Source organism: Acomys russatus, chromosome 11 (genome assembly GCF_903995435.1).
Source record: "Acomys russatus chromosome 11, mAcoRus1.1, whole genome shotgun sequence".
NCBI classification, from domain to species: domain Eukaryota; kingdom Metazoa; phylum Chordata; class Mammalia; order Rodentia; family Muridae; genus Acomys; species Acomys russatus.
Window position 1 is genome coordinate 48,609,398 of NC_067147.1, and position 16,656 is coordinate 48,626,053.

At 42.5% G+C, this 16,656-nt stretch overlaps 1 pseudogene; it reads right to left on the minus strand.

Annotated features, from left to right (window-relative positions):
- Window positions 1–6,084: 6,084 nt before the first annotated feature.
- LOC127195052 (mitochondrial fission regulator 1-like) lies at window positions 6,085–9,206 on the minus strand (annotated as a pseudogene).
- Window positions 9,207–16,656: the final 7,450 nt, after the last annotated feature.

The window sequence follows — 16,656 nt, forward strand, 5'->3', positions numbered from 1 at the left end:
CACCAGGATGAAATCTGCTGGGAAGAAGTGTGTTTGTGTGTGAGTACTGTGTGACAGTGGTCTATATGTAGGGACGTAGTGTGGACAGCATTGCATCAGTCAGATTATGTAGGACTGTGGTATAGGCTAGACCTCAGTATAATGGAGGTGCATATGTAGGCCTATGGTATAGACCACCAGCGACAGGGGTCTATATGTAGGGCCATGATATGGGCGCCAGTGTCGCTGTGTTCTGTAAGCAGGGGTGTGGTATGGACTACATTATGACAGTAGTCTATCTGTAGGGATGTGGGATGGATACAGGTATAACGGTGTACTGTTATGCTGTGGTGTGGGCTGTGGTGTGGGCCACAGGGTGACAGTGGCTTATATATAGGGCTGTGGTATGGCCTGCATGTGACAGTAGCTGTTATAGGGCTGTTCTATAGAGTCCAGTGAGAGAGTGGTCTATGTGTAGAGATGTGATATAGACTGAAGTGGGACAGTGGTTTATGTTTAGACCTGTGGCATGGACTGCAATTTGACAGTGGTCTGTGCCTAAGCTTGTGGTATAGAATCTAGTGTGACGGTGGTCTATATATCTTAGGCTGGGGTATGGACCATGATACTCCAGTAGTCTGTAGGTTATGATGTGAGATGACATAAGATGGGCATCCTTAGCCCATCAGTCCATCATCATTAGTGCGACATTGGTCCATATGTAGGGATGTGGTGTGGACCACAGTGTGAGAGTGGCCTCTGTGTCAGGCTGTGATGTGGACTGCAGTGTTACAGTGGTCTATAGTTGGACTGTGATATAGATCACAACGTGGGAGAGGTCTAGATGGAGGGCTCTGATATGGATCACAGTGTGATGGCAGTGTATACATAAGGCTGTGGGGTGGACGTCAGTGTGACACAGTTGTCTACCTCTAGTGCTCTGGTTTGATCTGCAGTGTGGAATTCATCTAATATGTAAGGCTGAGGTACACATGCGCCACCAAAAGTGTGTACCATTAGCCAGGAAAGACCCTAGGAGTTGTTCTGACTTCATATCATTGCTTCAGTTTTATGCAAAGACTTGAGCAAAAGCTGACACAAATGAGCTATGTCAGGAAATGCACTGGCAATTAGAGTTGAAACTGTTCCCAAACCATTTTTTTTTTCATGAATGTAGAACAGATTTTGATGTCTTTGATCACCTGATTTCATGGCTTATCCTAAAGTTGCTGGAATCAAAATACTGTGCTGACAAAGGGTGGACATAGATGAATGAGGCCGAATCAAGAGGCTGGGACCAGAGCCACATATTGTTGTCAACTGATTTTCATTAAAGTTGACACAGTGATTCAAAAGGGAGAATATTACTTTACCTATGTGGGGGAAAACCAATATCAACCTCCACCTTATGCAGTGTGTAAGTAAGTAATAAGCCCAAATTAACCACAGACAGAATCATAAAATCAAAGTCCTATAAAAGGGACCAAGACCTTCCTCACTTTTTGATCAGCCAGTGTTGGAGGCTGTTGGGGTGAGTTTGTGGAGGGGAGGTTGAAGAAAAGCTTTGTGACCCACTGGACATATGGTCAGAGAGGAAAAGGAGACTGCAGCACGTTTTCAGCTACAGAGCTGGGAATGAGACTGGGAGCTAGGGATGGACCTGGAGGAGAGGGAGGAGAGGAGACCTCCTTAGGCTTGCTGTCATATATTTTAGGAAGTTTCCACTGCACTAGGTTTCCGTAGTATCCCTTAAATGCCCCTCCTCACTTCCCTCTTTGGCTCTCCCCTCTTTGGCTCCCTCAAGCCTATGTCCCTTCCTGTTCACTACCTGCCCTTATTCCACCTGTAGAATCCAGTCTACTTCCCCGACCAGGCAACTCCATGGGTTCCACCTGCCCCCTTCCTCTATGCTTAAGCTCTCGACATCTATGCTTGGGAGGCTGGCTAACATTTATTTAATGGCTAATATCCACATATAAATGAATAGGTTTGGTAAGCATTTTTAAAGGTAGTACAACGTCACAAACTGAAAGAGAAACTGAATGTTACAAGCTGAATAGAGAGAATAAGAGCCACTTCTGCTTTAGGACGGGGAAGATGGAGGTCACAGCTTGGGGGACAACTCTTCGAATGTGTACACTTGTAAAAGGGGTTGTATCCAGAACACACAAGGTTCACTTAAAATTTTGTAGTGTGAAGGAAGAAGGATGTGGATTAAAATTGGGGACAAGATTTTACCTGACACTTCATAAAAAAGTGCTGTACAGTTAGCTCAGGACACACAAAAGTGATTAGCCCTGGGAATATGTAGATTTAAACTACAGTCAGCTATCACGACAGAGTGAATGTCTGCAGTTAAAGCAATGAGAAGTTGGGCATTGAAGAAATGGCCCAGTGCTTAAGACCACTGGCTGCTCTTGCAGTGGACCCAGGTTCAGTCCCCAGCACCTACACAGTGGCACACAATGATCTGTAGAGTTCCAAGGGATCTGATGCCCTTTTCTGGTTTCCATGGCCACCAGGCCCACAGGCAGTACAGGCAAAGGCTCATTCACATAAAATAAAGTTTAAAATGTAAAGGAAGCACTGGTGGTGGTTACAGTACAGGAGGGCTTTTGGAACGTTCTGTATATTTCATAGAAGTGGTCCCATAGTTAAAAAGAATTCTCAAAAGTCACTGAACAAAAAGTCACTGAAAGATACATTTAATATGGGAACATTTGGGGGGTGTAGATTGGGTAGGTTAAACCTGTTTAAGGTGGATTTTAGAAACATGAAGGTTATCAATAGAGAATATGGGGAAAGGAGGGTTTTTCCCCCTCTTTCATTTTTGTTTTGTTTTGTTTTAAGAAAGAGAGAGAGAGAGAGAGAGAGAGAGAGAGAGAGAGAGAGAGAGAGAGAGAGAGAGAGAGAGAGAGAGAGAGAGAGGATCTTAAGTAGACCATGTTGGCTTCCAACTTGCTATGCAGAGAATGATGACCTTCTCCTTGCCTCCTGCCCCTGTGATTATTACTGAGGCAGGGACTCATGTGGCCCAGGCTGATCTCATGATCCCAATATAGATAATGATGATCTTTAACGTTAGATTTCTCTGCCTCTACCTCCAAAGTGTGCAAACCGAGACCGGGTCTACTTGTGGAAGCCAGGGCAGGCATTCTACCAACTGAGCAACCTCCATAGAACACTTGTATGTTTTTCCCAAGCTGTTAAGGTTATCACAGTCTACTCGAAGTCTACAGAGAGAGGAACAGCTAGAAACGGCTTTGGTGGTTTGTCAAAAAAAGCAGCAATGAAAGCTAAGTATAATATAGTCAGGTTGGAGGATATGCTATGGTAGATGTTTTCTGACTTGAAACTCACAGATAATGGTACAGAAAATTTGAGATGTGAAGAAATGGAGTCAGTTATCGAGAAAGTTGTATTGAACGTGGGCATAACACCAGTCAACAGCTCTGCCCCATCTGTTACCATGGGCAACTTGTGAAAGAGTACCGATATTGGAGCTTTGTGCCCTAATGATTTCAAATCTCAGGCAAGGATCTTTCTTTTCCTAAATAATGTTCTGGTGATTCTGATGAGCAGCCAGGCTCGGGAAACATTTTATGGGCAATCACAGAGTGTAGTAAAAGTTGCTCGGGTGAGGTAATAGAAAGAAGAATGGCGAGATGGCTATGCAAGATGCAGCCTGTCCAATGAGACCAACCTGTTTTCTGAGTTTAACTTCATTAATGGAGACCTTACAAAATCCTAGGAAGAGAGTCAAAGTCTCGTAGGTTGTACCACACTCTTACTTCACTTGACTAGGATTTCACTGGCGGGATGCTCCACAGATTTTAGTCACTTCAGATGGCCTAATGAGAGGTGAAGCCCTCACAGACGGATTTGAGAAACAGTTATTGCATTGAAGAGCCAGTTCTCAGAGTCTCATTTGAGTTCATTTTAAACACGAAAGACCACTGTGTCAAATATGTTTTCATTGAAAAATAATCAGCTTAAAAAAAATAAAGCACTATTCACAGGTCTAAAAGCAATCTATTTTAGCATTTTTTTACATAATTAAAATTTATCAGGAATGTTATCAAACACACTGATAAGCTAAACACAAATCGGAGATCATGCCATTGGTAAGATCAGTGTACTTACTGACCTCAATCTTCATGGAAAGGTAAATGAGGTGAGGGGAGTACAGTGGGAGGTTCTTACTAATGGATACAACCTTGTTATAAACCTCCGCTGAGGGAAGGCAGCTCCAGTTCCCTCAAATATAATTGACTTTCTATCATTATGGCACACAGGCTAAAATGTCCTTAACATCAGGAAATGGATTTTAAAGAAGACTAAACAATTTTTTATCTATAATTTAAGAACTCTCCCACTCTGTACTTTTAGCCTTAAACCTCGAACCCCAAAGTCTGAGAAATTCTTTAAATGATGCTATTTGGTTTTAAATATGTTTCCATAAAATCACTGAGGCCTGGGGCTACTTGCTGAAGGATTATGTCAGAATTAATTTCAGCTTTTGCTCTAGCAAATCAAATGCTTATTGTCTTTGGAACATGTAATGTTCGAGGGTTCCAAAATACAGAGAAATAGAAAGCCTGACTTGGGTGTGAAGGGGTTTTTATTATAGTTGTCAATTTTGATTCCCACACTGGTTTGCTCCAGTAAGACTAGTTCTGGCTGACAGCAGCCTCCATTCCACTCACTGGAGAGGAGCCTGGCCTCCTAATAGTACTGTCCTGTCCCATTGCTGATAAGCCACAAGAAACCCAAGTTTATTTTTATGGAGAGAATTTCCTTGAATCCCACCCGATGACTTATATTTGTAAGGAACCACAGGAAGCCTTCAGTTCTGAATGGTACCCAATCATTATCCCAGAAAGCATTGCATTTCCTATGCTCTCCTATTTCTTGGCCTGACACTTTCCTGCTCCTCTCGTAAAACTACTCCCTCTCACCTGCAATGTCAGATGCTTTTTTTATTTTTTATTTTTAATACTTTTATTTTATTATACATGCTTAAAACAAACTACATACAGCAGGGAGAACCATGTGACAATCACGAGTTCTATACATGTTACATTCGTAGTGAACTGGCTATCTTCATTCGACACCCATTTGGAGTAGGTGTCTTTCTTGTTTTGTTGGCTCTAAATTAAGTCTCTGAGGGGCATTGAAGACAAGATAGTATAGTTTTACAACCAAGTTTAGTTGATTAGGGGACAAGATCATTTTAGACCAAGATAAAGAAGTTAAGCAATTAGAGTTGAGATAGGATAGATATTGGATCTCATTCAGAAATTTAGACCCAGCAATGTCAGATTCTAACTGCTCATCCTGACCAGGCCTCTTGTCATCTTCTGCTGCTCATTTTCCTCAGTCTTATTTCCTGTCACTTCCTGATTCCTCTTTGAGGTGCCTAGTGCTTGACATACTCAGCATACTCTTTTCCAGTGTCATGTTCTTTTATCCAGTGGTCTGTTGTTGCTAGCTGTCACTTTCTCTGAAAGCTCCTTTTAATTCCAGTAGAGGAGAAAGACGAACTTCTTCTCTCTAGCCATTTGAAGCCTCAGTCTGAGGTAGAGGTCTGCGTTGCTCTTCAGGAGATAATAAACTTCTCAGAGTCACCGACATCACTATTCTCCCTGCCTTGGTTATCCCTGCATTAAGCACAGTAGACGTGTAACAGATGTCTGTTGAATGTGTGGATTCATCTCTAACCCCAAATATTAGAACAGACCTGAATGCACAGATCTCCCATGTCCTGATGTGCTGGCTAATTTTATGTAAACTCAGCTCTGGAAAAAAAAGTGAAAACGTATGTAAGTCCTGTTCATGGCATTCCCATCGCCAGTGCTTTGCTCTAACAACAGGGTATACCAGATGTTCCTTCACTGACCAGTAAGCTATCAATGACAATGACGATAGCAATATTCTCACTGATGCCATTCATACTGTTTTATATCCAAATGAGTGCATATAAAACGTCTGCACAGATATTAATGTTAAGGGTTGAAAATGCATGGAAAGGTCCACAAATTGCCTGTCTGTGTTCTGAAGCCATACAAATATTTCCAAGGCTAGACGATGAACCTTGGCTACCTGTTAAAACAACATATTATAATGCGTGTGCATTGAGGAGAGCTCCAGAACTGAGATGGCCTCTGATTTTGGTTTTGGAATTCCTCATTCATCTTCACCTTCTCTATTTTGTTGGTATTGATAGCAAGCTTCTTTTTCAGAGCCTCTGTTACTAGGGGAGAGACCGGGTCAGTAGCATCCACTGGGCTAGGCTTTACATCTTTCTCTCACCTCTTGGCTGACCATAGCGTCACACTGTTGCTCTCTTTAAGGATATCTAGCATATTTGGCATGTCAGGCTTCTTTGGGTGGCTCTTAGCTAAAGTAACTTTTTGCTTTCTTCACTCTTTCATCAGATGAAGAGCAGATATACTTTGGTGAAGCACCAATGGAGGAGGAGAGGGTGGGGGAGGTGGTGCTATAGTAACAGTTATGGAAGAATCTAAGTGACCTACACTGGGACTCTTGCTCCTGCAGTGCTACAGTCTTGGCCATCTGAGCTCTAAGGTCAGGAAGCCCATTCTCAAGTGCAGGTATCTTCTGCAAGGCTCCATCACTAGCCAGTGGAGAGATTGGGACACCAGACCAGCCACAGAACCTTAGACTCACAGTTCGTTCTGCCTACAAGATGTGCAGGATAAAAGATGCCGAAGAATTTGAGGGAAGGGCCAACCAATGACTGGCCCAGCTTGAGTCCCATGCCACGAGAGGCAACCCCCCTGCCCCCCGACACTATTAATGATATTCTGCTATACTTGCAGGCAGGAGCCTAGCATAACTGGCCTAACATTTTTGGGTACATTCCCTTCCATCTCAAACCTGTACCCCTATTTTCATGGCTTCCAGGAGCTTCATCTTGTCCTTAGTGCCACAGTCTCTGCCAGCCAGCTATCCATGTTGCACTGATGTCACTGCTCTGTCTGCTCCTTAGTGATTCTCTTATTTATTGCACGTTTACTTCCTAATGCATCATCTGAGGGGCTGCTCAGCCCTGTCCCTTCCAATCAGCCTCAAATCTTACTCTCCGCGCATGACCTTGTCTCTGATTTTCTTGAGAAGACTGAGGAACACTGAACAAGAACTCCTCCACTGCTCACCCCTGTCCAGGACCCCCTCCCTGATGCCTCTGACTACTCCTGAACTTTTGACTGATGTCTTTTCTTTCCTCTTGACTCAGGTAAAAGGCAGCTTTCCCCCCTTTTGAGTGCTAGCCTGCTTTTCTGTGTTCTAGCCTACTCCTTCCTCCTCTCAAACTCCTTCAGATGACACCTTGCCTCTGACATTCTCAGCTTTCTAAGTAACAATGCTGGTGAGATGAAAGAATCATTTTAAAAAAAGCCTGGAGTGTGTGTGTGTGTGTGTGTGTGTGTGTGTGTGTGTGTGTGTTTGCATGTGTGCATGCGTGTGCATGCGCACCTGTGCCCAAATGTGTGTGTGCAGGCACATGCACCCATATGTGTATGTATGTATGTGTGTTTGTGTGTGTGCATGCACTTGCACCCACATGTGTATGTATGTGTGTGTATGCATGTGTGTGGCACACCCACGTGTGTGTGTGTGTGTGTATGTATGTATGTGTTGGGGGACACAGAGGTCCTTGTGCTCACCTTGTACCCATCATTAAGGGAGCTGCCACATGTACTTATAGCTTGCTGACCTCTATGCTTTCAGTCAGAGACTACATTAGATTCTAGGCTTTTTAGTTATAGAACTCACCCTCAAGGTCACATGTACTTGGGACAAGAGTTTCTATATAGTCACACCTTAAGCTTTATTGTGTCTCTGGAATTGGATTGATTGGACTGACTGTTGCCTGGGGACATTTCCCCAAATTGTACTGTGTTTCAAATATGCTGACAATGAACCATCTGGCATTAGACTTCCCCAATTCTGATTCAGGTTGACGAAGTCAATCTGCATTAGATTTTTTCACCCTTATCTCTTCCTGAGGTTCACTCCTCTGACACCTGCAGGGATCCCCTCATGTGTGCATATAGGCTGGTTTACCCATGTTTATTGGTGTAAGTGCATATGTATGCACATGCATGTTTGTGTGCATGTGTTTAGAGGCCAGAGGTCAAACTTTGGTAAGACTTCTCAAGTGATTTCTACCTTGTGTTTTGAGACAGGGTCTCTCAATGAGACCTGGGACTTGGTGGTTAGGCTGGGCTATCTCTTCCTCCCTGGTGCTGGTATAAAAAGCTTGTATCTTTATGTCTGGCTTTTTATGTAGGTCCCAGAAAAGTGACTTTCTGGTCCTCATTTTTGTATAATGACTAAGCCATCTTCCTAGCCCCTCAAAAAGAGCATCCCCCTAATTCCTGGGTCTCCTTTATTTTTTAAAGTATGATTTCCTTCCTATCAAAGGCACGAAGGAGCACCTCATTTTTACCTAGGGATTTGTCAATAACTTAAGACAGGTCATGTGATATTTGTGTATCTCTCTCACTCCTATTTCTTCCCAGGCATGCTTTTTTCTTCCACTCAGATCATTATTATCGGTCTTAGCGAGGAGTTTGCCATCAGCTTCCTGGCTCCCTGACAGGTAACTACAGGCAACTATCAGGTCTGTTTTATGCAGGTGCTCAGGTCGCCTGCAGTCAAATCCTGGTTTTACTAAGCACCCTTGTGTGCAGCTGGTAAACCTGTACCTCAGCCTTCTTGCCTGTAGGCAATAGAGCAATAATAGTACCAAATAGGCAGCTATGCATTTTAGATAGTTGAGAGGACTTCTTTTTATATTTATTTATTTGTGTGCGTGCATGCATGTGTGCACAGTATGTACCAGTGGATGTCAGAGGAGAATATGCAGGAGTGGGTTTCTCCGTCCACCCTGTGGGTCCTGGGCAACAGACTTAGGTCATCAGGCTTTTTGGCAATCACTTTCATTCACTGAAACATTTGGCTGGCCCCAAAGGACAACACTTTTAAAAAATTAGTTTTTTGAGTTTATAATATAATCACATTGTTTCTCCTTCCCTTTCCTCCCTCTACGTCTTCCCTAATACATGTTTCCAGGGCTGAGCTTTTGGTATTGGATAACCAGCTGGTGTGTTTTCCCTGGGGAAGACCATCTCTTCTCTCACGTATTCCTTAATTGTCTGCAGTTCTTTGTGGATGTCTGAAGCCTGTGAGCTTTCCCGCATCTACATTAGCATGTCTACTGGTGTCTTCCTTGCTCTGCTCATGTTGGACAGCCACGCTGTGAGACTCCATCCGTGCAGTTTCTGACAGCCCTAGGAAACACAATCGCATAGCAAACCCCTTCCTCTGGATTATGTTCTTTCTGTCGCCTCTTCTGCAATGATCCTGGAGCGTTAGGTGCAGGGGTTTGTTGTACCCGTATCATTGGGTCTGGGCTTCACAATGCTGCACTTTGATTGGTTGTGGCTTTCTGTAATGGTCTCCATCTATTGCAAAGAGAAGCTCCCTCAATGAGATCTGAAGACCTCACGTATCTGTGGTGCATTAAAACTGTTGGAACATGATCAAAAGAATGAAGCATGGTGAACAGTACCTTGGGGAGCTGTGAGAGAGGCTCTAGGAAAAAGCACAAAGGGCCCTCTATCTCAAGTGCATCTTGCTCTCTGAACTGTTCTTGGGTGTGATCTTGTGTCTCCTGTGACAAACATTTACATTTAACTTATAAGACACATTCATTCTTGCTGGATTTCAGATTAAAGCCTATTCTGGTAAGTGTACCCTAAATCTGGATATAGTCTTCTGCTTTGATTTCATGCTATTCAAGATATAATTTATAATATGTGCCAGGCAATTGTGCTTCAATTTGTCAGTCCTGAGAACGTTCTGGGAAATGGTTGCTCTGTTAATATGTAGAATGTGCTTACTGATATTCATTCATATGTTTTTCTGAACCCAAACCACCTCCCTTGGGATCATTGCTTTCTTTGTTACCTTATTGCATAAAGGTACACTGAAACCAAAGTGAGATTGTCTGCATCAGACTGTAGTCTGCCCCATTCCTTCTGGCCCTCAGATCCCAGGTCCAGCAGACAAGACCTACACAGGTGGCTGAGAAGTAGTAGTTAGAGATTTGGCTGGTTCAATAGAATGCTGGCTGTGCGCTCTCCTCTAGTATCATGATTTAACTAGCTCTGGGCAATTGGCTAGTGAGGGGGTTGTTGAGGGGGTCTTAAGTGCAACTAGAGAGCTGTTGGTTACCATTAAGGCATGCATGCCACTATTGCACTATCAGGGTAATTGTGCCACACTGGTAATTGATAGGGTTCATAGGCATCGCAGTTGAGTAGGGCTATTGGTTGCTTCTCTCCTTTGGAAACTCGAATGGCTCCTTCTGGTACCATGAAAGCTAGAACTCAGGGAGAAGGTTTTCAGATAAGATCAAACACTGGGCCCTGTGGCTGGAGTGCATGTTGTCTTCAGCAACAAGAACTTACCGTATTCCTCTGGGGGGAGGTGTGGTGGCAAGCAAAGGCAATTTCAAAAGCCTATAATGCTTGTAGGGTCTCTTAGGCAACCGTGGCCAATGTAAAAGATTGCTTCTCATGCCTGGTGTTTGGGTTTCTGTGAGATGGCTCTTATGGGAGAATTGTCAGCCCAGATGGGAAAATTTCATTTGAACTATTTATGTATGCTTATATACTCACTTACATGCATTATAGATATTTTTGGATAGATAGTTAACAGTATGAATTTTCCAAACATCTTACTATTATTTCACCCTCTCTAATCCCTGAGCAAATGGAGTCTCATTGAAGAAGTCTTTTCTTATACATATTTCTTGTATAGTACTGTCTAGTTTTCGTCTCACTCTTAGTGTTTCAGGTTTCTAGTTTGAGTGTTTGATCTATTTGTAGTTAGGTTTTTATGTAAGGGAACAGATAGATACAGATCTAATTTCATTCTTCTTCAAGTGGACATCCAGTTTTCTCAGAACAATTCATTGGAGATACTTTCTTTTTTCCAGCATATGTTTTTTGACATCTTTGTCAAATGTTAAGTACCTGATATTATATGCACTCAAGTTTGTGTCTTTGATTTTGTCTGACTGGTGTACATGTCTGTTTTTTGGTCAGTGCCATATTGTTCTTATTACCGTGGCTCTGTAACATTTTGGGGTCTGGAATGGTAATGCCACCAGAACTGTCTTTTTATTCAGGATTGTTTTGGCTATTAGTGGTCTCTTGCGGTTCCATATGAATGTCAGAATAACCTTTTATTTTGTTTCATTTGCAAAGAATGAGATGGGGATTGTATCCAGTCTGTAAGTGATTTTTAGTAAAATGATTGTTTCCACAATATTAATTCTTTCAGTCAATGAGAATGGGATTTTTTTTTCATTTTCTAGTGTCTGTTTCTTTCTTCAGAGGTTTAATGTTTTTACTGTAAAGGTCCTTCACCCTCGTTGGTTAGGTTTATTTCTTGATATTTTATTTCTCTGAGGCTGTTGTGAATGGGTGTGAGGACAATGCTTTTAAAAGAGTGGCCAAAAATCTAATAAATACTTATTGTCAGCTTTTAGACAATTTTTTCACCTTATTCTGTTTTCTGTGTTCGTAACTGTTGGAAATTTCTGTACAGTCAACCTGCTAATAATGTACTTATCACAGGATGGGCTGCCAAGTGTGGAGTTAGTAAGTCAGGGTGAGCCAAGTTGAAGGCAATAATTAAGTTTCTACTCATGTGTTGCAGCAGCACAGGCAAGAGGCAAAAAGAGAGGCAGCGGCTGTTCAGTATTCCATTCTCCTAAGCAATGGCATGGGAGAGGCTTGATGAATACTTCCAAGGGAATCCCTTCGGGGATTCAAATGACTCTTTCATAGGGATGTGTAAGACCGTCAACGAAATACTTACAGGTATTTACAGTATGATTCATAACAGTAGCAAAATTACAGTTATGAAGTAGCAATGAAAATAATTTTATGGCTGGGAGGGGTCACCATAACACAAGGAACTATATTATAGGCTCACAGTATTAGGATCATTGAGAACCATGGCCTATATGAAAGGCTGTGGTGGTAGTGTTTACCTATACACATTACATTAGAGAGATGTATTTGATAAAATTACATACATAGTATATATAGTTGGGTATTTTGACAGAAGTATACATTAGGAACCATTTTCCACTATCTCAGTCACCAGCAGATTTGTCCCCCCAATGATCCTTTATTGGTACTAAGATCAGTTTGGAGAAATGTCCTTAAAATTTTAGGATCATACACCCTTCCCTCATATATACAAATGAAATAAATCTCTGCCTTGGAAAGATCCCTATACTCCCTCGTTCATCCAGCTCTATTCACAACAGCCTAGGTCAGGAACCTCTAAATGCATGGTGGATGGTGGATGATAGATGAAGAAGATGCAGTCCATAGACGGAGTGGAATGACATTCAAAACTAAGAGATGGGAACCCTGCCACGCCTGCACTGTGGATGATTGACACTGGAGGGCATTGTGTTGCTGTGAAGTGTGAAGCAGCTCATGGGAAGGCAAGCCCATTGTGCTCTCACAGCTGGAATCTAAAGTAGTCACACCCTTGTGCTTTTATGAACCCTGGGCATCAGAGAAGAAAGAGAGAAAGGCTGGAGTGGAAAAGCACTAACAGAAAGCAATGTTCCCACTGAGGCTTTCCTCTCTCCTCTCCTTTGACCTCGTAAGGCTATCTGCCCCGAAAATGCTGAGGGTTTGAAGGGATGGATGAGTTGGGTAGGAGCTCTTATTGCACATACATGAGGACTTGAATTTGAATCTGTAGCAGCCATGGAAAGAACCACACGTGTCTGTAACCCTAGTGCTTGTAGGGAGGGCAGGAGTAGGAGTAGGATCCTGGTTATCAGCCTTCCTGCAGGACCCACCAAGGAGAGGCCTTGCCTCAAAAGTTTACTATCCCACTTCAAAGCCTCATCATTGCTGCACGTTGTATGATGCTATAACTCCCCTAATAGTCAGAGAACTGAAGGGTCCACCTACCTATGCAGAGCCTACAGCATGGCACTATAACTGTCTTAAAAGTCTGGGAACCAAAAAGTTTACATCTCCCTCCAGGGTATCATGGCTACCCATCATGGCTGGCAATGTGGTGATGGTAATTGCTATCCTAATGAAGCTCTTTTGAAGACTGGTTTGCATCAGTTCCTTTTCCACTGACCCTATGACATCTTGTATGATTTATCTAAGAGTTCTTTTAAAAGACTTTATTGTTCATCATTCATCTTTGTGTGGATATGTATATGTGAGTGCAGGTGTCCATGGTGGCCAGAGGTGTACTATTTCCCCCTGGAGCTGGAGCTATAGGTGATTATCTGATACCCAATGTGGATGCTGGGAACTTCAGTTGGGTCCTGTGTTAGAGCGTGGCACACTCTAACTGCTGAGCTGCCACTTAAGCCACTATTATGTAAACATGTTGGCTCACTTTTTTTTAGGGATTTCATGAATAAATCATGGTATAGAGTGTTCATTGAAATCTGAGGTACTATGATTATTGTTGCTCCATTTGCTTGGAGATCTGACTCTTCAGATGGCAGCCATGTTCCTATGAAAGGGTCTTCTTAATAGCTGTGTTCACTGGTGCGTCTTTGTGCATCACTACTTTTTGTTCTAGAGTTTTGTCTCATTCATTATTCCATACTTCTTGAAGCTTATAATATTGGTTCCTTTCTTCGTTTTCTGCTGATTCTCATTTTAAGGGGTGACAGACAGAACTGATGTCTACAAGAAGGTGGTTCAAGCAACACAATTCTGGAAACCTCTGTGAATGCAAAGAACGCACTGGAAACCTCTCTAATGCAAACAACGCACTGGAAACCTGTGAATACAAAGAACGCACTGGAAACCTGCGAATGCAAAGAATGCACTGGAAACCTGTGAATGCAAAGAACGCACTGGAAACCTGCGAATGCAAAGAACGCACTGGAAACCTGTGAATGCAAAGAACGCACTGGAAACCTCTGTGAATGCAAAGAACGCACTGGAAACCTGCGAATGCAAAGAACGCACTGGAAACCTCTGTAAATGCAAAGAACGCACTGGAAAACTGTGAATGCAAAGAACGCACTGGAAACCTGTGAATGCAAAGAACACACTGGAAACCTGTGAATGCAAAGAACGCACTGGAAACCTCTGTGAATGCAAAGAACGCACTGGTCCATTTCAGACCTCACACAATCTGTCTATTTAGAAGTGCAGATGTGATTTTTATTAAAGAAAATAATTTTCTGTAAGAGGAATATGTTTCTTGGTTAGTAAAGCAAGAGGAGCTGTCGTTGAGGATTAGGGGATTTATCGTATTTGGTATAACTTATAATGTATGACTTAGAGACTAGGAAAACATTTACGAAGAAAGTGTGGCTATTGCTGACATTTCATTTTATAGAATCTTTTCTTATTTGGTTTAATCCCCGATTTATTATGCAGTCAAATGTCTGTGCACTCATAGTACCTCATAAGTTTACGTGTAGTACTATGTCCATTCCACATGTCCAACATATAAAGAACACAGCCATATATTTGTTGCTTGAATCCCCCACCCCCTTTTCCAAAAATGACCAGAGGCCCTTAGGTTGAGAAACTGCTTTAAAAGCCTTAGGTTTTGTTTTTTGTCTTTTGAGACAGGGTTTCTCTCTGTAGCCTTGGCTGACCTGGACTCACTTTGTAGACCAGGCTGGCCTTGAACTCACAGAGATCCACCTGCCTCTGACTCTCATAGTGCTGGGATTACAGGCATGTGCTACCAAGCCCGGCTAAAGCCTCAATTCTTAAATATTTGTCACTGAAAACCTTGAAATGATGTATATTTGAAACAGTCTTCATAACACCCCAAGGATAAGTGATGGTTTTGGGTTGTTATACTTGTGTCCCACAATATACGAAATTTCGGTTTTTTATAAACTGGTTTGGAGAGGCCAGGGTTATAACAAAGTAGTCTGTGAATATTTAATGATAAAAATATTCTTCATTTGGATTAAAGATCTTGTTTTACGGAAATAAAATTACACCCATTTTTAAAACAAGTAGCACAGACTTCATATATTTTGTGTAAACAATTGAGATGGCTCCCGAAGCTGATTGCTTCTTGCTGAGAGAAAAATCAGGCAAAGTTAAGAGTGTGATGCAATGAGAAGTCTTTGGTACGTTGAATTCATAATTACTCAAAGTGTCTAGTATAAGTAACTCAGAGCTTAGCGGTGGCTGGTCATCTTTATTTTCTTCCCACCATTTAAGGCTCAGGGAACTTCACTGAGGAGGGAGGGGAAAGAATATAAGTGGCAAAGGATAGGGCAGGAGAGCTGTCAACTGCTGACGTTTGGACAAGATATGGGTGTTACACATATGAGCTAACAATAGCTGTGGATAACTCAACAAGACCTGCACAAGATGAAGCCAGTCAAAATTCCGACATGGATGACGCAAGAGTTCCTCATCCCCTACCTCTATTGGACAGGAATCACAGAAGGCAAGAGAACAGTTTCCTCTGAGGATACATCTGCTGAGGATGGCTCCCAGAAGCACCAATGAGACTAGCTTATCAATAACACAAAGAAAAAAAAAGAGAACATGAAACCGGGCTGGGGTGGGGCATCGGCTATGAGTACCAAGGAGGGTTTGGAGGGAGGCCCAGATGGGTAGACCTAATCAAGACACCTTGCATAAATGTATGGCACTTTCAAAAACTAGAAAACACAATGATTTTAAAAAAGAGGATGAGATTTGGGTGTGGCTTAGGGAATGGCTATAAGTCATTAAACATAAGACAGACACAAATGAGGTAATTTAGGATGTGGTGGATTTATAGTGCACATGAATGTTATGCTATGGACACCATGAATCGATGTACAGAGAGTGGGCACACAAAAGATAAGTATATGAAAGTCATGGATTCTGCTCTCCATTGTCAATGTGTCACCCTGAGCAAACCCGCCGGAGTTTTGTCTACTTTGGATGTGCAGCAGCCCCACTGAAGGTGACTGGTCAGAAAATCATAGCAACTCTTACATAAAATCCATAGCCAGCAACTTGGTCCTCCTACTTCGTATTATGAGCCCTGCACTTTCCTAGGAAATCAGTTTGTACATTCTTCGCTCATGCTTCCTTGCTTATCCGCACACATGTAAAGCACCCCCTGTGTAATTTGATCATACATAAACCATGCTAATATCAAACTAGCTGAAATTATCTGCCTCTATGCCAGGAACTTGTCCTGTTCCTCACCACCAGAGCCATTTTCTTCTTTCAGATTCTGAATTGGTTTTCATCCCAGTAGCCCTTTTCATCAGAACCTCAAAGATCAGTCACAGAGGACATGGAGCTTTGAGGCACCTGTGCCAACACCTGTGGACAGCAGGGGTCACAGTTGCCACAGCTTAACAGCAGGACACCACTGTGCACAGAATAACCAGCCTGTTTTGCCTTTGTGTTTAGATTTATAGGATAATGAGTAGGGAAACCAGGTTTGGTTGGAGAATGCTCTCTGTGGCCATATTAAAGAGCTCAAAATCTCGCCTTTTCCCTTCTGCGTATTTGCATAATTGGCTTCAACATCCTTTTCCAGACACAAGAAATTTTTGTATTTGAAGACAGCTATGTTCTGAATGATGGCACTCTTTTAATC